This window comes from Mesoplodon bidens (genome assembly GCF_964165515.1).
Source record: "Mesoplodon bidens genome assembly, chromosome: Y".
NCBI classification, from domain to species: domain Eukaryota; kingdom Metazoa; phylum Chordata; class Mammalia; order Artiodactyla; family Ziphiidae; genus Mesoplodon; species Mesoplodon bidens.
This window is the reverse complement of record NC_138180.1, coordinates 49,804,757-49,826,724: the sequence shown is the minus strand read 5'-3', so window position 1 is coordinate 49,826,724 and position 21,968 is coordinate 49,804,757. Positions and strand designations below refer to the sequence as shown.

Sequence of the window (21,968 nt, the reverse complement as noted above, 5' to 3'; positions counted from 1 at the left end):
ACAATAACGCCATTTGCAGCAACATGGATAAACGTAGAGATTGTCATACTAAAGGAAGTAAGTCAGACAGAGAAAGACAAACACCATATGATATCACTTATATGTGGAATCTAAAATATGACACAAATAAACATATATACAAAACAGCAACAGACTCACAGACCTAGAGAACAGACTTGTGGTTTCCAAGGGGGAGTGGGGGTGGGGGAGGAATGGAGTGGGAGTTTGGGGTTAGCAGATGCAAACTACTATATATAGGATGGGTAAACAACAAGGTCCTACTGTAGAGCACAGGGAACTCTACTCAATAACCTGTGATAAACCATCATGGAAAAGAATATGAAAAAGAACATATATATATATATATATATATATATATATATATATATATATATATATGTATGTATAACTGAATCACTTTGCTATCCAGCAGAATTAACAACATTGTAAATCAAATGTACTACAATTAAAAAAAAAAGAAAAAAGGCTGAGAAACACTGGGTTACACCATTCACATCCATCTGTTGTAGCATGTTGCCTCTCGTGAGCGGATGGATGAATGGGTTTGCCAACGCAAGGAATGTAACTTCAGAGATTCCTTCCTGGACCTCAGGAGTGTGGTGAGCAGACTCCCAAATGAACCCAGCTCCTGATTTATGCCCCTGTTTAATCCCTTCCTCTGAGTGTGGGCTGCCTGGTGACTTGGTTCTCTCCAACAGAATCCAGCAAAGACAATAGATGCACTTTCATGATTCGGTTACCTACGAGACTGACTTCTGTCTTTCTAGCAGACTCCTTCTCTCTTGCTGGCTTGTGATGAAATACGCGACCACAGGAGAGGTCAAGACAAGACATGGACGGACAGCTCCAGGTAACAGCCAGCAAGGACTCTCTCTCTCTCTCTCTCTCTGTCTCCCCAGTTATCTGCAAAGGACTGAATCCTGCCAAAAGCCACATGAGTTTAGAAGCAAACTCTTCTCCAGTCAAGCCTTCAGGTGAAACCCCACCCCAGTCCTGGCTGACACCCTGGCTGCATCCTTGTGAGACCCAGCTGAGCCGCACATGGAGTCCTGACCCTGATGTACAGAACCTACGTGATGATAAAAGTGTGTTGTTTGAAGCCAATGATTTTCTGGTAACGGGTTACACAGCAAGAGATCCCTAAGACAAGGAGTTTAAACTCCTTGGCTTGAAACCTCAAGAAAGCGAGACCCAAAATATCAACATAAATGAAGAGAGGTTCTGTGAGTTTGTGTTCACATCACTTGACAACATCTCCACGGAATCTGAAGCAGATTTGAAAGTTATGTTCGCAAGTGGTTACGTTTGACGAAAGGTGTAGGGAGGCCAGAGTTCACTTGCTGGGAAGCTCAGTCCTTCAGAATCATCCTCCACAACAGTGAGTTGTTACGTGTGTGCGCAGATCTATATACAACTGAGTGTTAGATTTCTTTAGGTAATGGTGGTTACTTAGTCAGCTAGCTGGGATAGTGTTTTATTTGGGAGACCAGCATCCCATGAGAAATGCCAGTGAGCTACCAGCCCAGGGATTGATGGGTGGGAGGACACACAGGCACCCATGGGTATGAAAGAGTTTGTTACACACATAGAAAACAGCAAGAGCATTTCCCAAGGAGAAGGGCTGGGGTCTGAGCCAGAGTGAAACAACAGCAAGGCGGGAGGGCAGTTCTGGGTTTCACTGTGTTAGGGGATCTGACCATGGTGAGCGTTTCTGTGTGCACAAGAGTTAGGATTTTCCTGTCTTGAATTTCCCCACCACCTTCTAGGCAAGTAGCTCCTGATCTTTTTTTTTTTTGCGGTACGCGGGCCTCTCACTGCCGTGGCCTCCCCCGTTGCGGAGCACAGGCTCCGGACGCGCAGGCCCAGCGGCCATGGCTCACGGGCCCAGCCGCTCCGCGGCATGTGGGATCCTCCCGGACCGGGGCACGAACCCGTGTCCCCTGCGTCGGCAGGCGGACTCTCAACCACTGCACCACCAGGGAAGCCCTCCTGATCTTTTTTTTATGGGCTTGTCCAGCTGTAGGACAAAAGAGAATGAGGGAAGGGTCGAGTTTGAAAGCTGACAGTGGTCAAACATCAAAAATGGAGTCTCATATCTTTTCCCGGAAAACTCCTACTCACCCTTCAAGACCCAGCTCAAATGTTCCCTTCTCTGATGAATCCAAGTGGAAACTGAACTCATGGGAGTCATTCTCTCCCCCACCCCCAAAATCTTCATAAAAGTATTTACCTTGTTCTATGTTTTAATGGAGTCAGACCCTTGATTACAGTGGCCACCTAGTGACAGGATATATTAAAACAATAAGTGAAACATTATACATGGTATGACTGGTCAGGAATGGGTGAGATTATCAAGCGTTGATCTAAACTCAAGAGAGGAAGGTGGGCGTCACCCACATGCAAGGATTCGTAGGATCACTGTCGAGACAAGAAAACAAGCACAGGAACAGAACTGAGCACAGAGTCAGGACGCAGAATCCTTGACGTGAATCTAGAAGGCGCCGTTGTCACACTGTCCATTTTCAAGGTCTATCCTTATAGATAAGGTGACCACATGCCCTGATTCACCTAGGGAAGTCTTGACTTACCCGTTTCTCCAGCAGATTTACAGACGAGTGTTGCCTTTCACTCCCCCAAAATGTCCCAGTTTGGTTGAGAGGTTGAATGCGTTTCCTCTCATCTTCCACGTGCCTAGAAACCGCTGTAATCAACCACAGAATCGTAAGGGGTTTGGAAGAAGCTGGTTTCCACCCGCCTTGATGGACCTCATCATTGAAAGCAGAGCAGTTCAACATTCGTTGCAATTAATATCAAAGCATGATTTAGGTGCCACGAGCATGAAGAACTGTTTTATTTGTGAGACGACCTGGACGCGAAATCTCGGGGGTCTTCTAACAGTAACAGCTGACCGGTGTACAGAGGTCTGTGGTCCACAAGGGACTTTCACCTATTTGTCTCCACTGCTCTGTGGTACATAAAGCACTTTGCTCTCTTGGTCTCCATTAATCCAGAAAAACTCTGTGTGTGAGGCAAAACAGGCATTATTATCCCCAATTTAGACGTAAGGAAGTTGAGGTCCAGAAAGCTGCGCAGAAGGGCAATTTACCAAATCGGAAGGATGCAGACTTGATCCTGGGGGTGGGGGGTGGGAGTTCCTATCACACAGACTTCCCTGGCTCACGCTTCTCGGATCCACCTGCACTTCTGACGAGTGTCTCTGACCTGTCTTGACAGGAGAAAGATGGAGAGTACACACTGGATGCAGGACGTGTGTGCCACACTCTGGTTGAGAACGAGCATCCATCATTTAGAGGATCCCAATGAGGATTCATTACAAAAGGTTCTAATAACACAGCACGTTTGCAAATGTAACTTCCCTCTTCCCAAAGATCCTCAAGGAAGAAGAAGAAGCCATGCTTTTGTATTTGTTTGACTGTCCTCATTCCGTTGCCCTAAATAGTTGCTCTGCGATGCCCCTATTATTTCCTGAACCTCCACGGGCACAGCAAGGTCTGATGATAGGCGTACGGGGCTTTGAACTTGCTTTTCGAATCTCAAAACTCAACCATTAGAAAGGTGGCCACCACTGAACGATCAAAGAAGACTGCCCCCGCCAGGAGAAGATCAGACATTCCTCTTACCCCAGGTGTGTGGCTTTGCATGGAAAGGGTAAGGTGAAGGGAGATAAAAGGGGTAGACCCTTCAGGGGTTACCTGTAACATGTGGACTTATTTGGTTTACAGGAGATCTCCTAAATGTTCTCTCTCTTGGTTGCACTTCAGAAAGGACGTGGCCTGTTTCCCACTGCATGCTGGAACCCCTGGGTCCAGCAAAGTCATCTAAGATTTTGCCAGTCAAATTGTCTTTCTATCCACTTTATTTCTCTGTCATTACTGTGCCACCCAGATCCCGGAGAGGAACGTGAGCGCTGAAATAGGGAGACAGGCACAGATTTTTGGTGGTCACGAATGACTCAGAGCCACTGTGTTGTTGACTCAGAGGGTCATTTACTCTGACCTCTTCTGACATGGACTGGGTATAACATACTTTTTGCACAAATATACTCCCAGTTGTCCCATGGACGTAAACTCCCAGGAAAACCCAGTAGGCAACAGAAAGGAGAGAAGGAGCTTAGTACATTTATTGGAAGCTAATTGCTTGATTTACTCGAGGGCTGGCCAGCTGCGGACGTCAGTGGAGCAGTGTTGATAGCATTTGCTGAATTTTCATCTTGACTTAGGGGGAAACCCTAGGATGCCCTGGGAATGTGGCCTCCGTAAAGACTGTAACACATGGTCCATTTGCATAGACATAAGTTGGAGTTCTGAGCCCTTGGGCAAAACTTTCCTAAATTCCTCTCTTGCTCTTCTTTCCCTTTCCAGCAAACAGAGATACAGGAGAAAGCCACTCCCCTTTTCTCCCAGGCCCCTCATGGTAGGATCTGCACAGTGTGGTCAAGACCCTTCTCTCTGATGATCTGTTCCCACCAGAAACAGGAAGGAAAGACACTTAGTCAAGGGGCTTCACTCATACAGTGGAGGGCATTTTTTTTTTATCTGTAAAGTAAATGAACAACTTTCTTTAGTGCCTTTGGCCCTAGAAGATCAGCCATCTGTTCTAGGTCACAGGTGTAAACGTGAGTCAGTGAGCTTCAGGCCGAACCGTGAGCAGACGTGGGCTTTGGCGTGAAAGCGACACGGCCTCAGACGGCCGACTGGAACATCTGGCCCCCAACTGGCCCCTTGCCTCTTCTGTCAAAGCAGAGTAATGAATGAAAATGCCGCTGCCCGTTACAGATGGAAGAGTCCCTCTAGCTCTCTATTAGTGAGCGGTCAAGGCATTTTTGTTATCTCCGTTGACCCCCAAACCCCCAAGAAACAGAGACTTCCCAGTAGTCACCAAGACAGCCCAGAGAAGACAGGTGTCTTGAGCTTGTAGGCTGAAAGCAGGTGTTTTGAACCAAGAGGTCAAGTGCGAGAGAAGGCCATGGAGGGTATGGAAGCCACCCAAGTCAACTGGCAGTGGGAGAGAAGGCAAGCATCCTCCACAGCCCAAGATGCTCCCACCCTCCATGGCATCTTCTGCAGAGCAGGGCGTCTTGCTGCCTGCTGGATTCTAATTTCAGGATGTCACCCCCCAAGATGAGCCACTGATATAATTAAAACACAATAGCTGGGCTTCCCTGGTGGCGCAGTGGTTGAGAGTCTGCCTGCCGATGCAGGGGATGCGGGTTCATGCCCCGGTCCGGGAAGATCCCACATGCCACGGAGCAGCTGGGCCCATGAGCCATGGCCGCTGAGCCTGTGCGTCCGGAGCCTGTGCTCCGCAACGGGAGAGGCCACAACGGTGAGAGGCCCGCGTACTGCAAAAAAAAAAAAAAAAAAAAAATCATCCGATCCTTAAGGTAGCATGATATTCCCCACAATAAATGAGTACAACTGTGTTTCAGAGTCCAGTATTAGGGAGAATGCTTTAATATGTTAAGATTTACTTTCATATTTAACTAAAGGAGTACAGATCAGTATTGTAGAAGATACAAAGAAGTATAACAAAACAAAACAAAAAAAACACAATAGCTATCCTAGGGTTGATTTCTCTCTTGAAACCAAGAACATCTATGTAGTATCTCCCCATGTGTTAGACACTAGAGAAATCACAGCCAACAGGACAGATGTGGTTTGAACCATCAGGGAATGAAAATGCAAACGGGTTGTATACAAAATAAGGAGCCTCACCAAAGGAAAACTAGGGGATTGTAGGGGGACAGGTAGAAAGGGAATCTTACTGAGACCACAGAAACGGGAATGGCTTTCAGGAGAAACGGGCGTTCGTAGGCCTTGCACCAGCCCCGCACACACGTGACCCTTTTAACCCAAGTTCAGGCAGTTTAGTGCATTGAACGAACGTGTACACGAAACCTTAGGCCTGAAAGTGATTTTGCCCACCAGGCACAGCTACCAGGAAGACAGCCCTGAAGTTCTGTTTTGTTTTGCACTGGGGTGGAGTGAGCAGCAGAAGGTAGGAGAAGGCCACAGGCAAGTTTAAGGCAGTGGGACAGGGAATCACAGCGCATGACAGAGAGCCCTGGGGGACTCAAGGGAGGGCAGGGAGCAGCACCACTGACCACAGACTAAACCTTCCTATTCTGCCCGGGGCGGGGGCTCAGCTTCTGACTGTCTGCAAGCTTGCCTTCTGCAAAAATCCCAGCTGGGAACTTGCACAAGCCCTTCTCCTGGCTTTATCCTCTCCGCGGAATCAGAGCTTCTAGGTTCTAACACAGTCAACAGAATCTTATTAAGACATCTGTCTAATGTCAACAGCTTATCTTCACAGGAACACTACTGCAAATCCACCCACCGACAAAACGAGTGTGTACAGAGAGCGAGCAGACGGCCCCCTGGAAAGACGTTCCAAAAAATATGGGTCACGGAGAACGGCAGCGAGGGACTGGAACTGATTTTCGATCTAGACCTGGAAATAGTGACATGAGCACTGCAGCCTGGTGGTTGGGTCTTAGTCTATCAGAGACCTACATGTTTATTATGGAAAGAGAGCACCCTGCGGTGGTTCTTAAGCAGTGGCATCTACGCATGTTCTACGTTGTCTTTGTCATTTTTTGTGGCCGGAAGCCTCATCTTCTAGAGCAAGGTTCCTCCCCTCTACTGCAACTCCCTGAGTGCCACACCTGATTTTTTCTCTTCATTTTTTACTTCTGAAATGCTCTGTTTGGGCAACTTCCTCGCTTTATCCCTGCAATGCCAGTCCCAAGCAACAGCCACCTACGCCTCTCACAAATCCCTTGATAGAACCGCAGATCATGCTCAGCCTGGCAGTGCTGTTAGCACAGCTCTTGTCTGCTCCCTTTCCTGTTTTCCCAAACTCTCAGGTGGGGTATAGAGAAGTGTTTGCTGCTGGCGATCAGGAGGCTGCCTTGTTACGCTGGGTAAATGACTCAGGCAGTGACACGAGGTGACACACCACCACTGCTGTGGGCAGCCCACCTGTCTGGAGTGAAAGGGGAAAGGTGGGATGATTCTCTCGAAGCAAAACTGCCCTGGCAGATGGCGAAGACCCCTCACCTCCAAGTTACTGGCTGCAGGGGCGTGTTGAGAAGATGGTGTTCTCTCTCTCTCTCTCTCTCCCCATATGCATTTAGAGTGAAGCATCTCTGAGGGTCCATGGTCACCCGTAGGATGGTCCAGATGGATGAGGAGGCCAAGCTGTACCTCCCAGTGGTGCACAGCTACGGACACTCACAAGGGGCTATAACTGAGTGTAAGCCCAGCTTGGACTCTCCCTTCCAAATCTTCTCTTCTTCCATGGCCTCTGGATTCCAGGGGAGGGCACAGGGGAACACCACCGGATGATCCTAGGACCAGATCTACCGCTTTGCCTTCTTCTCCCAAAAAGGAGGTGGGGATTTGCATGTGAAAGATTGAAAGAGGAAATGCTCTTCCAAGAAGCATGAATCTAAAGATGGGAGAAACATTACGGGCTGCTGTTTTTCCCTTGGAATTTAAGGACAATCATAGGAAGTCTATGGCTTTAAAACATTCTCCCCCTGTTATATGTTTCCTTGCACCTCCCCGTCGTACGTAACAGCCTACACATTATTGATAAGGACTAATGCCACAGTACCTATAGCAACAATGCAATAAATGCGGTTCACTGTTACCTGATAGGCGGTAGGTAAGTTGCTTACACAGCTGGGCTGCCCTACACACAACTGTAATTCTTGGCATGTACCGGCTCAGACTTGGCAGTGGAGGGTAGGGGATTAGGGTTAGAAGTGTCCTTTCATAGTCTACCTGCTTCTGTTGATCACGTGCAAGGACAACGTTCTTCCCAGGGCTCCTAGGGACCGGGAGCTTCAGGTGAGGATCAGCAGGGGGGAAAGTAGTCAGTGACGCACGTAAGAGCGAGAAGCTGCAGGACCAGCCCTCTATTTAGGGGGCAGTGGTGGCAGAGAAGGCAAGACAGCGGGAGGCCTAGGAGAAACCCGTCTTTCCCTACCCGTTGGAGAAACATAAGCCCCTCGAATGATGAGGGTGATGTTTTCATTCACGTGTATCAATTAATTTCCATCCCGGTCTTATGGATGCAAGTATGGTAACCCTTATTTTTAAAGACGAGGAAACTGAGCCCCCAAAGGGTATGTAACTTTCTCCAGGATATGCAGTCGCCTGTATTTTTATATGTAACTTAAAGTGAGAAGAGGGGTGTTATTTCCTACAGATGATTGAGTTTTGCCCGTTTAAAATGCTGACCCATTTTCTTTCTTATCGGATGATTCTTAGCACTTGGATTTAACAAAAGCTTAACTGAGAAACCAGTGTCCAGAGCTTGTACGAAATACAGTCATTCAGCGGCCATCAAATTGCCATTTTCTCTAGCATCCGTCGCAATGTAGTTTAAGAAAAACCTTCATCTCCCAAACCTGTGCTGGCTATTTCTAATGAAATGCCTCTTTCAGAGGTAATCTCTCACTATCTTTTACAATACTGTTTCTAATACCTTCCCCCCACCAGAGTGGAAACTATAAATGTTCACTATTGATCTTCTTATTGAAAAATGGCATTATAACATGTCGCTTTAGAAGCTTGAATGCATCAGAGAAAAGCATGAACAGAATTTAAATTATAGAAAACTGAAGGTAGCTGATTGGATTTTTAGCCTATTAAAAAAATAATAAACTTATTTATACGGACAGTTTTTCAAAGTCTTTCATCCTGTGTGGTCTCGAATCCACGGTGAAATGGGGGGTTAATTCTAAGGTCTGTCGGGGAAGGAATAAAGAGAATGGGGCACGTGGGGGGGGTCTCATGAAAACCATTTCAATAAGAAATAATCTGATAAGTGAGGAGTGTAAACATCTGGAAGGTGGCCTCACAGAGCCCTGAGTGAGTCAATTTAGTGATAAATGTCAACATCAGGACTCTCCAGAGGGAAATAATTGCATTAGTCACTGCAAATAGACATAAAAGACTAGCCTTTCTTGGTTTTTGTTTGTTTGTTTGTTTTTTCTTTAGCGTTCATACCAAGAAGACAGTCAATGAGTTTCACCGACTCTATTCGTTAAGAGTAAAATAAAAAAATGTAGCAAATTACAAAGAAACATCTCCATTATCGAAATCAGCCTAGGGAGAACAGAGTGTGTACACACTGCCTCAGTCTCATGCACACGTTAGTTGGAAATCACTCCACACACCAAGTGTCACACGTTTTTATGGGGACAGGAATGAGCTGAAAATCAGGCAACATGTAAAATAGCCTCTGGAAAACCATACATTGTACCCTTTTAACGCTGGCTAAAGCTACAAGGGAAGAGAAAACTCCAGTGGGCAAAAAAAAGAGAGAAAGAGATGGAAAAAAAATGAAGATAATATAAATCTCATAAAGATTTTGGTTTACCTTTGTCTTGCGATGAAAATGAGTTTCATTCAAATCCAATCCTTCAGTCCAGGATGTAGGTGTCTTGGATCAAGTGGCATCAGAAAGTCAATAAACTTTTGGTTGATGTACGACGTACCGAAGAAAAGTGCACAGATCATACCTGTATGGGAAAGTGAAGGATGGCACGGTGAACGCAGACATGTCACCACCATCCAGGTCAAAAAGTCAAGCATTAGCTGCATCTGAGAAGCATCTTCCAGTGACCTCCCAATAATTACCTCTCCCCATGTCAAAAAGTAACTGTTTCCTAAATTCTAATACCATACATTCAATTTGCCTGTTTTTAAACTCTCTATAAATGGAACCCTACAGTATTTATTACTCTGTCTAGGTTCTTTCATGTAACATTACAAGATGTATCTATGTTGTTGCATGGGGTGGTTCATTCAGTTTTTAGTTCTAGGCAATATTCTTTTGTATGAATACACCTCAGTTTATTCATTCATCCTACTGTTGATAAACCTTTAGGTTCTTTTCTTGGCTTTAATGAATAGTGATGCTGTGAAGATCCTTGGACAAAAGTTTTGGTGCAGGTATGTACACATGTACGTCAAGAATGGAACCAGGTGGGACTTCCTTGGTGGTGCAGTGGTTGAGAGTCCGCCTGCAAATGCGGAGGACACGGGTTCGAGCCCTGGTCTGGGGGGATCCCACATGCCGCGGAGCTCGTGCGCAACAACTAGTGAGCCTGCGCTCTAGAGCCCGCGAGCCACAACTACTGAGCCCGCGTGCCACAGCTACTGCAGCCCGCGCGCCTAGAGCCCAAGCTCTGCAACAAGAGAAGCCACCGCAAAGAGAAGCCCGCGCACGGCAAGGAAGAGTGGCCTCCACTCGCCGCAACTAGAGAGGGCCTGCGCAGCAACGAAGACCCAATGTAACCAAAAATAAATACATTAAAAAAAAAAAAAAAAAAAGAATGGAACCAGGTATATCTATGGTCAGTTTTCATAGATACTGCCAAACAATTTTCCAAAGGGTTGCACTAATTTATACGTCCTCCCACCAGCCTTGTGTGTGAGTTCCAGTTGCTCTATATCTTTGCCAACACTTCCTGATATCAGTCTGTCTGTGGTAGCCGTTCTGGTGGTTGGGCAGAGGTCTCTCATTCTGGTTTTACTGTAAATTTTCCTGACATTCAATGAGGTGGAATGTCATTTTCACGGGTGCATCAGGCATTTGGTGTGAGGTGCTACTTCAAACCTTTTGCTCACTTTTGAACTGGGCTGTTAGTTGGTTATTTTTTGTTTTTGTTTCTTTTTACTTATTAATTTGTAGGAACACTTTCTATCTTGAGGATAGGACAATTTTGCTAGTTTAAAAGGCTGTTGGGACTTCGCTGGAGGTCCAGTGGTTAAGACTTTGCCTTCCAACATAGCGGATGCATGTTCAATCCCTGGTTGGGGAGCTAAGACCCCACGTGCCTGGTGGCCAAAACGCCAAAACATGAAACAGAAGCAATACTGTAACAAATTCAATAAAGACTTTAAAATTGGTCCACGTCAAAAAAAAAAAAAACTTTAAAAAAGCAAATAACTAACTAAATAAAATGCTGTAAATATCATGTCATAAACCGTGGCTTTTCTTTTGACTCTTTTAATGGTGTCTTTTGTGATCAGAACACCTTGCCAGTTTATCGGTCTCTTCCTTTAGCAGGAGCGTTTTGTGCCCCGTGAAGATAGCCTTGACAATTGTGACGTGTCTCATGGCGGTCTGATGATTTGATCTCTTTGTTTGTTTGTTTCTCTTTGTTGTCAGCAGGATGGACTGCCTGAGAGAAGTGGGCAGATGTTGCTGGAAGTGTAACTTCAATCTAACAGTATTTTGATTAAACTACAATGGTCCTCAATACTTTATTTTTTTAATCAAATGAATCTTGCTTTCCCTTTGCCTTTAAACTAACCAAACTGAATTCCTTTCTCTTAAGGCTCTGTCCTGTAATAAAATTAAAATATACTTTACAAATAATGTCATCACTGATAAGTTAGTACAATCGAGTTATGAAATTCATGTCATTTTTCATTGTATTAGGAATATAAAGTCAATGAAACAAAAATTTACTATGTACCTATTAAGGTAGAAAAAAAGGTATCAAAAGGAGAAGCTGGAGAAAATGAATGATAATGTTAGCCTACTTCAATAATGGGCAAATTGCAACATCCTGCAACAGATTGCTAGGTCGAAAGGATGAAATGACTCATTCTATAGCAGCTGAATAATATGAGTAAGAACTATTAGAATAGTGAATACAGCAACAATCCAATAACTACTGTTCATTGTTCATACTGGCAGGTGAGTCCATGAATTGCCTTCTGGCTCCTGATGGTTGCTTGGAAACTTGGCCTCTACAGGTGGACAAGCACGATAAAGAGTTTGACACCAGCATACATTGTTCACACAAATAAAATCAGACAGGCGTTTTGAAGAATGGCGTTATTAACTTTAAAACACTTGGATTTATTTTAAACTGAGAATATTTCTTCTTCCTAGGTTTATATCACTCATCTGGAAAATGAATCATGATTCTACATATATTCTATATATTTCATTTGGGCATCTCTTATACCACTGTTTTTCATAGAGTGATTATTTTCATAGGTTTTTTTAATTGAAATACAATATGGCTCTTTAATGAAGGAAAGATGAAGAGAAGTATTATATTCTTTATGTAATCAAAATGTTTAAACCAGGCCAAAGAAAACATAAATTATTCAAGGTTATGACTGCCTTTCGACAGCAGCCCTGGGTTCCATCCATGAAAGCATTAAATCTTCCAAAATGTGTGTGCGTGTGTGTGTGTGTGTGTGTGTGTTTTAATTGTACTGCAAAAAATCTTAGGTTTTTGAAATAGTTTTCAGGTCAGATGAAAACTGACCAGTCCTTGCTCCGGCAAATAATAAAATCTGTAGCAAGACTAAAGAAATGATTTGTGGTGAAAGACAAAATAAATGTAGACATTCGATAAGGGATTTTTCTTCCTTCATCTATACTCAAACCTACCATTTATGTGAGAGTTCAATAAGGTTGGTGAGTGTTATGTTCATAGATGTGCTAAACCATATAGGAGTGATACCTGCTTCCCATTTGAGGCTTCATTTGCACCTGGAAACTTTACTCTTCAGGACTAAAATGAACTTTATTCTCAACCTCACCAGTGAATGTTATTTATTTATTTTTTTTTAAAAAAGGAGGGCAGGGGATACTGGCAGAGTAGGAATAGCGGAGGTGACAGAGATGAATTCTAGCGTCAGAATGGGTTTTAAATAAACAGAAAAGAGTGATGTGAGAGAGAAATGCAGGAGTGTATCTTATCTAAGGCATCCTACTCCGGAGAAATTCCTTTGGTGTCAATATGTTTAGCTTTCAAAGAATCACATAGACTTAAATGTCAAGAGGTTTTTGTGTATCTACCCAATGCAAAATCTCTTTCAAGGTTGCTGGCAGACAGAGGCAATTTTCCAGGCAGTCAGCTGGAATTTCCCACTTTTATGTGAAGGAGAGAATAAAAATACTTGGAATCTGGGATGTCCTGCTGCAGTGGGTGCTCAAGTCTTCTCTCTGGAAACTCTGGTTTTTCAGCTTATTTCTTTTTACTTTGGGAATTTCTAAGCCAATGGATTGGAAATAAATAGAGAAAGAAGCATACGCTTCTTTCAGGAAGTGAAGCCATTGGGAAGAAGTGAATAAACATCCTTGCACTTTGAGAGAGGGTCATGGCGGTGAGGCAAAGCCCAGTCTATGGGAGGGAACCTGCCCCTGTGGGCGGGAGGCAGCTGTATCCCTGCAGAGCTGGCTGCTGCCGCTCATGAGACAGGGCGTACACGATCACCATGGAGACACATCACCCTGGGCATCAGGCAGGGACAGCCAATCATATGGCTTCATGTGAGTTGGGTTGCTTCATTAGGATAAGTTACCCAATATCTTCATCTTCAACCAACCAAGTAGTGTCCTTTGGAGGAACAGTGTTTAATCCTAGTTATAAAATAAGAAGACATTAAGCATGACAATGGAAGACCAGGTTAATAAAACAGTGGATCCTCCAACAGAGAAGCAACAATGAAAAACAGACATACGGTTCACTCAGTAAATAGTGATTAAATACCTACTTGAAACAGGTGTCTTGTTGGATAGACATATGGATAAGCGCTTTCACTTACAGCCTGGATCTCTAAAACCTAATTGTACTTGAGTTGAGTCCTGTTTATAAGAGTTTTAAAGAAAATTAATGTTGGGAGCTGAAAAGTGAATATGGCATTTTTCTCCATGCCCCAATACTTTTCTCTTTTTAAAAAATTTATTCATTTTATTTATTTATTTTTGGCTGCATAGGGTCTTCTCTAGTTGCGGCAAGCGGGCGCTACTCTTTGCTGTGGTGCGCGGGCTTCTCCTTGCGGTGGCTTTTCTTGTTGCAGAGCACGGGCTCTAGACACGTGGGCTTCAGTAGTTGTGGCAGGCAGGCTCAGTAGTTGTGACGCATGGGCTTAGTTGCTCCACGGCATGTGGGATCTTCCCGGACCAGGGCTCGAACCCATGTCCCCTGCATTGGCAGGTGGATTCTTAACCACTCTGCCACCAGGGACGCCCCCCCCACCCGCAATACTTTTCTAAATAAACAACACCACGTGCATATGTTTTTCAGGCCCTGACACAGTTCCTGGTATCTTACTCTCTCCTGGAAATCTCTTCAGAGTGAAAACAATCTTTTAAAACTCAAAGGATGATTCTGTTTCTAAAACACCTACTCTGGGGCTTCCCTGGTGGCGCAGTGGTTGAGAGTCCGCCTGCCGATGCAGGGGACACGGGTTCGTGCCCCGGTTCGGGAAGATCCCACATGCTGTGGAGCGGCTGGGCCCGTGAGCCATGGCCGCTGAGCCTGGCGTCCGGAGCCTGTGCTCCACAAGGGGAGAGGCCACAACAGTGAGAGGCCCACATACAGCCAAAAAAAAAAAAAAAAAAAAGCTATAAAACACCTACTCTGTGCCAGGAAATTGGTTATGCACTTCATCTCGTTTATTGATTATAGTTTCAGCATGATCCTGCATGGTGTGGATTGTTTACTGTGCTTTACAGAAGAGGAATCCAAAGAGGAAATGATTTAAGGTTTCTAAACTTCCAGGGAAGGACCTGAGAATCTGAAGTCCGTGGATCTTATTCCAAAAGCTCTTTCTTACTTATCTACCTGAAACAGATTCACACACGGGTGCTCAGTGAATGCAGAGTAGCTGCCGCAGGAGTTTCTTCCCTTCCCCTTGTTGACACAAACATACGATTACGTTTCACGATGGTCACTAAACATCACAGTTCTCAAATGTGAACATGCACCAGAATCAGCTGCGGCCGGGTCCACAAGGTTTTTCTGTAAAGAGCCACAGAATAAGTATTTCAGATCCTGCGGTCCATACAGCCTGTCTTGTAACTGTTCAGTTGTTGTAACGTTAAAGTAGCCATACATCATGAGATGTGACACGGTGTGACTGTGTCCCCCTAAAAGCATACTCAGGGACACAGAATTTCATACGGTTTCCATGCGTTGCAAAATATGATTCTTCCATGTGACATTGACACTTGAGATAAACATAAGGTTATTTTTTTCTTACCATTTTTTTTTAAAAAATAAAGAGATGGCTGATATAAATATAAGCCTTATGAGTATCAAGTAGATCATAAAAAATTCTGGGAGGGAGCACAGAACTTAGAATTTTCTGTTATGGAAAACTCTCTTTCATAGTACAATGTACAGTTTTTCCGTTACCAGTTTTGTTGTTGTTTCTTGGTATCATTCAGTACTTCAGTGTAATTTTGTTATAATTACCAAAAAAAACATGATTCTTCTTTTGATTTTGTTTGTTTCCCCAACCAATTAAAAACAGAAAGACCAGTCTTAGTTTACGGCTGGAAAAAGGCAGATGGTGCTTCAGATCTGGACCTCTGGGCTTCGTTTGCAGACCCTGACCTAGAGGGGTTATTAAAACTAAGATGCTGGGCTCCACCCCAGAGTTTCCCGTTCCTTAGGCCAGGAGCCGTCCTGAGAACTGCATTTCTAACAAGCTCTGTGGTGGGTTCCACCCTCAACAGAATGGTGCAGAAAGATTAAGAAATCAAAAATGAGTCGCTTGTAGGTCAACTCTTGTTCAAAGCAGTGATGTTTCTGGATAATTTTCCCATGTGCCTGTGTCCCACACCTGTTTGCTTTAATCAAATCAGCTGCCTACATTTGAAAAGTGGGATATTTACAGGAAAACACGAGCTTCTGACTACTCTTGAAAAATGCAGAAAACATTGTAGTGTTTTCTACATTGGGGGCAGTGTTGACCCTCGACTTGTTCATGGCAAACCTTGCAGTCAAGGTGGCCCCATGAGACAATGCCTACACCTCTCCATGGTCTTTACGCAGTCTGTCACTCACGTCCTTACCTTTTCTGGCTGTGGGACCATTTGCCTTCACAATCCCTGAACTCCATGGATGGAGAAAGATTACTGTACCTTACATCAGAGGACTTAAATTTAAATAACACCTACTGGGACAAAGTGAGAGAGTGGCATGGACATATATACACTAGCAAATGTAAAATAGATAGCTAGTGGGAAGCAGCCTCATAGCACAGGGAGATCAGCTCGGTGCTCTGTGACCACCTAGAGGGGTGGGATAGGGAGGGTGGGAGGGAGACGCAAGAGGGAGGAGATATGGGGATATATGTATACGTGCAGCTGATTCGCTTTGTTATAGAGCAGAAACTAACACACCATTGTAAAGCAAGTATACTCCAATAAAGATGTTAAAATAAATAAATAAATAAACAAACAAACAAATAAATAAATAAATAACACCTAATTTGTGTTGGGCAGCTAGCCATACATTCTTTCTCTATATATAGTATATTACACACACACACACACACAGACCCATGTATGTATACACACACACACATATATATATGTATATGCATATATATGGTTAATGCATATATAATACTACATATAAAATTATATACAGGTAATTTCACTAATATATACATCGACCAGGGAGGTGGGCATGGCTACCTCCATTTTCTAGGTACACAAAGAGAATCACAAAGGTCATACAGGTTGCCTAAGGGTGCCCAGAAGGACAACTGAATACCAAACCTGTCTGCCCCTAAACGGTATGGCATCTTCTATATATACTAGCCCTCTCTCTCCAAGCACAAAGCAAAAGAAATATTTCCTGCGGCATCTGTTCCCTACAAATATGAGGCGTGCCTGCCACCTGTTAAGCGTGGTGAAGAAAAAACAGAGCAGCGGATTATTTACCAAAAATAAATATCAAATTTTTAAAATTTTGTATCATTACAGGCTCATGGTTTTTTAAAACATAGCAATAACTTGTCTAAAGAATGTTGTGCTTTGCAAATCTACTGTAATATATTTTATTCCCTGACACGTAATTGCATACCAATCAGTTTTGATTCTCTGTTCTTCACCAGGAAATATTTATTTGAAATATCTCTGATTTGGTTCTCCAAAGAACAAGTTGTGTGCTGAATAGGAGGATCAGACGGCTGTTTCTGTGGGTGATCAGCCATGCTATTTTGAATCACTATGGGAGACAGGTTCAAAGGTTAGACGTCAAAATCTTTTCAGAGATTCGTTAGTTTCCGCATAGCTAGCAAAAAAGAAGCGGCAGAAATCAGGCATTTAAAAGAGAGCTATAAACGTAGAGAAAAATGATCATGATTAGCGACTGTTTTCATCCATGAGGATGCTGTAAAACTGTACCTAACATATGCTGCTTTATAATACACGTATAGCGTACAAACCAGTATGTTAGGTGTACTTTGTGTACATGTGCACATACTTTGTATACACACACATATATATGTGTGTATGTATACACACATACAAATTCACACATAACAGTTATATGCATATATGTATATATACATATATATGACAAAGAGTATATTTTAGCTGCACTTATTTATAACATGTGGATTAAAAGAGTTGTGATGTAGATATTAATGCATATGTAATATACATTACCTATAACATATAATATATATCACAATTGTTTTAATCTATATAAGTTATAAAAGTGCATCAAAAATATCCTCTTTGTAATACATATAAAACAGAGTATATGTATTATAAATGTTATGTATTTTTCATATGTATAATGCAGTATAACCTATATTCTTATACTCTTATTCATATATAATAGCTAAACTGTTTATATATATATGTTTATACGTATTACAAAGAGGATATTTTAATATTTAATAACATATAGATTAAACAATTATGTATCATGTTATATATATTGTATAAATTATATATGCATTGATATATATTGCAATTGGTTTAATTCTCATGTTATGAAAGTGCATCTGCAATGTACTCTCTGTAATATATATAAATATATATAACAGAGTATAACTGTTATGTATGAACACACACACACACAGAGTTCACCTAACATATACTGTTTTGTAATCTGCATATATTACAAAGCAGCATATGTTAGGTGCACTTTTATAGCATCATATGGATTAAAAACAAGTGCTAATCATGCTGATTTTTCTATAAATACCACACACACACACACACACACACACGTGTGTGTGGGTACATAAAACATTCCTATTAGAATTCATACAGATTATGAAAACCACAATCCTGGAAGTTGCTGTATTCAGAGATACTCAATAAATCATCAAGCATTGTACTTTACCCCTTATGATGCATCAGCGTCTGTGTGCGTGTGCGTGCGTGTGTGCATGTGTGTGGGCACCCCATCTCAGTAACCCTGAGAGCTGACCTCATGGCAGCAGGCACGGGAGCGCCTGTCTCTTACCCCATATCTCACAGCTCCCAGCAGCTCCCAGGGGCTGAGCTCTGTAAGCACGTAGTAAATGAACAGTCACGTTGCCCCCAGAAGGTGCTCCTCCAAGTTATGCAATTCCAGTGTGCAGCAAACACACGAAAACGTGCACCAAAGTGTCTTCATCCCCCACTTCTGTCACTTTGATTTGAAATAAAAGGAGAAATTCTTTTATGTAAATATTTGGAATCTTTAAAGTGAAGATCATCAGCTGGAAGAAAAGCAAAGATGTGAATTGAAATGTAATAACTTTCCCAGTAGGATCCCTGTGTCTATTTATCATGAACATTTTAATTTGTACAACACTTTTTCTGCCTTTGCGGACAGAGCTTACTTAGCCCCCATAGTTGGAGCTCAATTTCTTTCTGGACTTGACAGATCAAAAGGCACGGGATTTTTTCCCAGGAGCATCTTGTACTGTTCACGCCATTCCAGCCCGTCATGTTTGTCAGTGAAAGAACAGGAAACTGCTTTGAGGAGATGCGGAAGGAGGTACATGTGACTGACAGTGTTAACACTTAAAATGAAGGGAATGGCCATATTTTAGATTCCACATGTAAGTCATATCATGTGGTCTTTGTCTTTGTCTTTCTGACTTACTTCACTTGGTATGATCATCCACTTCAATTTAAAAAAAGGACCTACTGTATGTATAGCACAGGGAACTCTACTCGACACTCTGTAATAACCTATATGGGAAAAGAAACTGAAAAGGAATGGATATATGTGTATCTATGTATAATGGAATCACTTTACTGTACACCTGAAACTAAGCCAACACTGTAAATCAACTATACTCCAATATAAAAGAAAAATTAAAAAAAAAAGAGTAAAGGGAATGGCAGGAGACAGTGGAGGCTGGAGATACATCCTGTTTCTCTGTTGGTTCAATTAAGAACATCGAGCACAGTGTTTCCATCATTTAATGCAGTTTCTCTTTTATCTATTATTGGAGGAGTTTGTGTTTGTCTATATGTGGAAAGTATAAATCCTCTTTTTAGTGTTCAAGGTAGTAGAGGTACTTAGGTGCAGCGACAAATGACTGCGAATGGATTCTTTGTAGGTAAAGTATTATCAGAGTGATGGCCCAGAGTGGTGAAAACAAAGATTTTGAAAAATCAAATAGGCTGATGTGGAGAAAACCACACATAATCAAATTCACAATGTCTAAGTAATGTATAATCAGGCTATATTTTCCCAGGACAAAAGCACTGAGTTTGGAAAAGGAAATATTAAACTTTTGCTTTAAACACATCAATACTGAAAATAAGTATGTTTTCATCTAAACCATGCTAAGTTTTTAATGACAGACATTTTTGTGCATTACAAGCCCAAAGGCCTTCACGGAAAGCGCTATTTTTTTTCTCTTGGTGCTTTTTTTTTTTTTTTTTTTTTTTTGCGGTACGCGGGCCTCTCACTGTCGTGCCCTCTCCCGTTGGTGGAGCACAGGCTCCGGACACGCAGGCTCAGCGGCCATGGCTCACGGGCCCAGCCACTCTGTGGCATGTGGGATCTTCCCAGACCGGAGCACGAACCCATGTCCCCTGCATCGGCAGGCGGACTCTCAACCACTGCGCCACCAGGGAAGCCCTCTCTTGGTGCTTTTAAACATGCTTGACAATTTGCACTTTGCTTGCAGACCGACCCTCCAGAATTCCACCAGCTCACTCCATCTAAGTGTTGACAGTATGGATCAGTATTATGAGAAACTGAGCAAAAGGCTCAATTTAGCATGCAAATCGTCGCCTTGGTTCCCTGACCCTGAGATGCCAGGAACAAAGCCAGTTACTCAGCCCAATTTATTACATTTAAACTTATTGTACAGTCTTAGCTTTTAATTTTCTTTCACCAAGATGAGCAACTTATTCACTCTGGCAAGTCCACAGAGCCTATATGGTTTCTCATTCCCTGGGCAGGTTTCCTGGTCTGTATTTTAAGGTATAAACAAAGTTTCCTTCATATGAATATGTAAAAGTTTTTTCACATTCATTATTTGATTTACAAGGTCACTGAGCTAAGCTTGATTTTACTGCTGACGAAAGGTGAGCTGCAGAGACCAGGGCACCTCGACCTTGTCAGGCAGGTACAGCGTGTCAGGGCTGGACCCCAGGCCTATTTCTTTTGACCCCCGATCCTACACCCCACGGCTGGTTCTCCTACACCCCACGTCTCTGACACGGTCAAAGGCCACGAAGTTAGCATTCCATTGCCCATTGAATGAGTTTATCCCACTCTCTTCTTACATCAGATTCTGTTTCCTTTCTGGACCAGACCTCAGCTCCACTCTTCATGGACTGATTTAGTATGTATTCACCCAAAAGAACAACTAGCAGAGACACAGACGTACCATGTTTAGAAAATCTCTAGTGACGTAGCCGCGATGGTTTGCAGAGGTGAACGACGCACATAGATAGCTACAGACGCCCTTGCATTTCTTCAGGGTCCTTTTAAAACTACATGCCTGGCTCTGATATCCATAAGGGAATGAACAATCTGGAAAATCCCCACAGAAACACTGGGGCCTCAAGCAAGGTGAGATGGGTGCATACCATTGGAGATCTGTCCCCCAAAACAGGTGGGGTGACTAGGGAAGATGAGGAAGGGTTAAACACTTGGTGGCTCCTCTGAACACCTGGGGTCCACACATTTGGGGGGGAGATACTCTCAAGTTCATCACCGCGCGCAGGGATTTGAGGAATTCATTAGGTGGACACATTACGCTCCATGCTTCTCAAACTTCCCTGTTCCTTGAGTCTCCTGGAGATTTTACCACAAGGAACATTTGGATTCAGTAGGTCTTGTTGGGCAGAGCCTGAGAGCATCTCTGATGATCTCTCTCGACGCCAGTATCCTTGACCTTTGGACCATACTTTCTGTGGAAGGCTGTTCTACAGGGTCCTCAACAGCGGTGTCTGGAGGGAAATGCAAATAGACTGACATCCAAAATGGGAAGATGCCCGAGGACTTTCCAATGATCCAGCATCAAGTGTTAATAACATCAGTGAATGTGGTTGTGAATTACGGCAAAATGCTTTCATAGTCAATGCTCGTTTCCAGCTCAAAATGTCTTTGTGAAATCAATAAGACAAACATTATTTCTTCTTCTTATTTTCAAAAAAAAAAAAAAAAAAAACCAAACAAACACCTAAAGAATAGTTAAGTGGATGGAGAAACATCATACCATAGGTTAGTGTCTCCTGTACTCTTAGCGTTAATTTTGGGATTTTTCCTTAGATGGTTTTCTGTCCCCATAAGCCTAGTCACAATTTCCCTCCACCTACAGAAGTAAGCGTGATGGACCCTGATGAAGCAGACTTACTTGTTAGCTCAAAACCAAAAATAGGGGTTTAGCTAGAAATTCCCCTCAGGAAAAAAAAATAAGTTTTCACAGCAAAAAGCAATTATTATATTTGTTTCAGGACACCAGCAAGTCATGCACACCACAAAAGCAGCATCAGAATCCCCTGTCACTGAGAGAGCAGTTATGTGCTACAGCTGTAAAGTATGAACTTGTTATTTCGCTTGTGTTACCCAGGACTTCACTGCTGGATGGAGAGAGAAAGAAGTAGAAAGTTCCCCTTATTGCATAAGCATGGGCCCCTTCTGAGGACTACCTAGCACTCCTTTCTTCTGCATC

At 43.1% G+C, this 21,968-nt stretch overlaps 1 long non-coding RNA gene across 1 annotated transcript in view; it reads right to left on the bottom strand.

The window, feature by feature from the left end:
* The window catches only part of LOC308609620, a 310,091-nt gene that overhangs the window by 79,788 nt on the left and 208,335 nt on the right, over nt 1-21,968 (bottom strand). The window contains exon 3 of the long non-coding RNA XR_014014324.1: nt 9,433-9,574. This is a non-coding gene — a long non-coding RNA (uncharacterized lncRNA). The remainder of the gene's footprint in view (nt 1-9,432; nt 9,575-21,968) is intronic.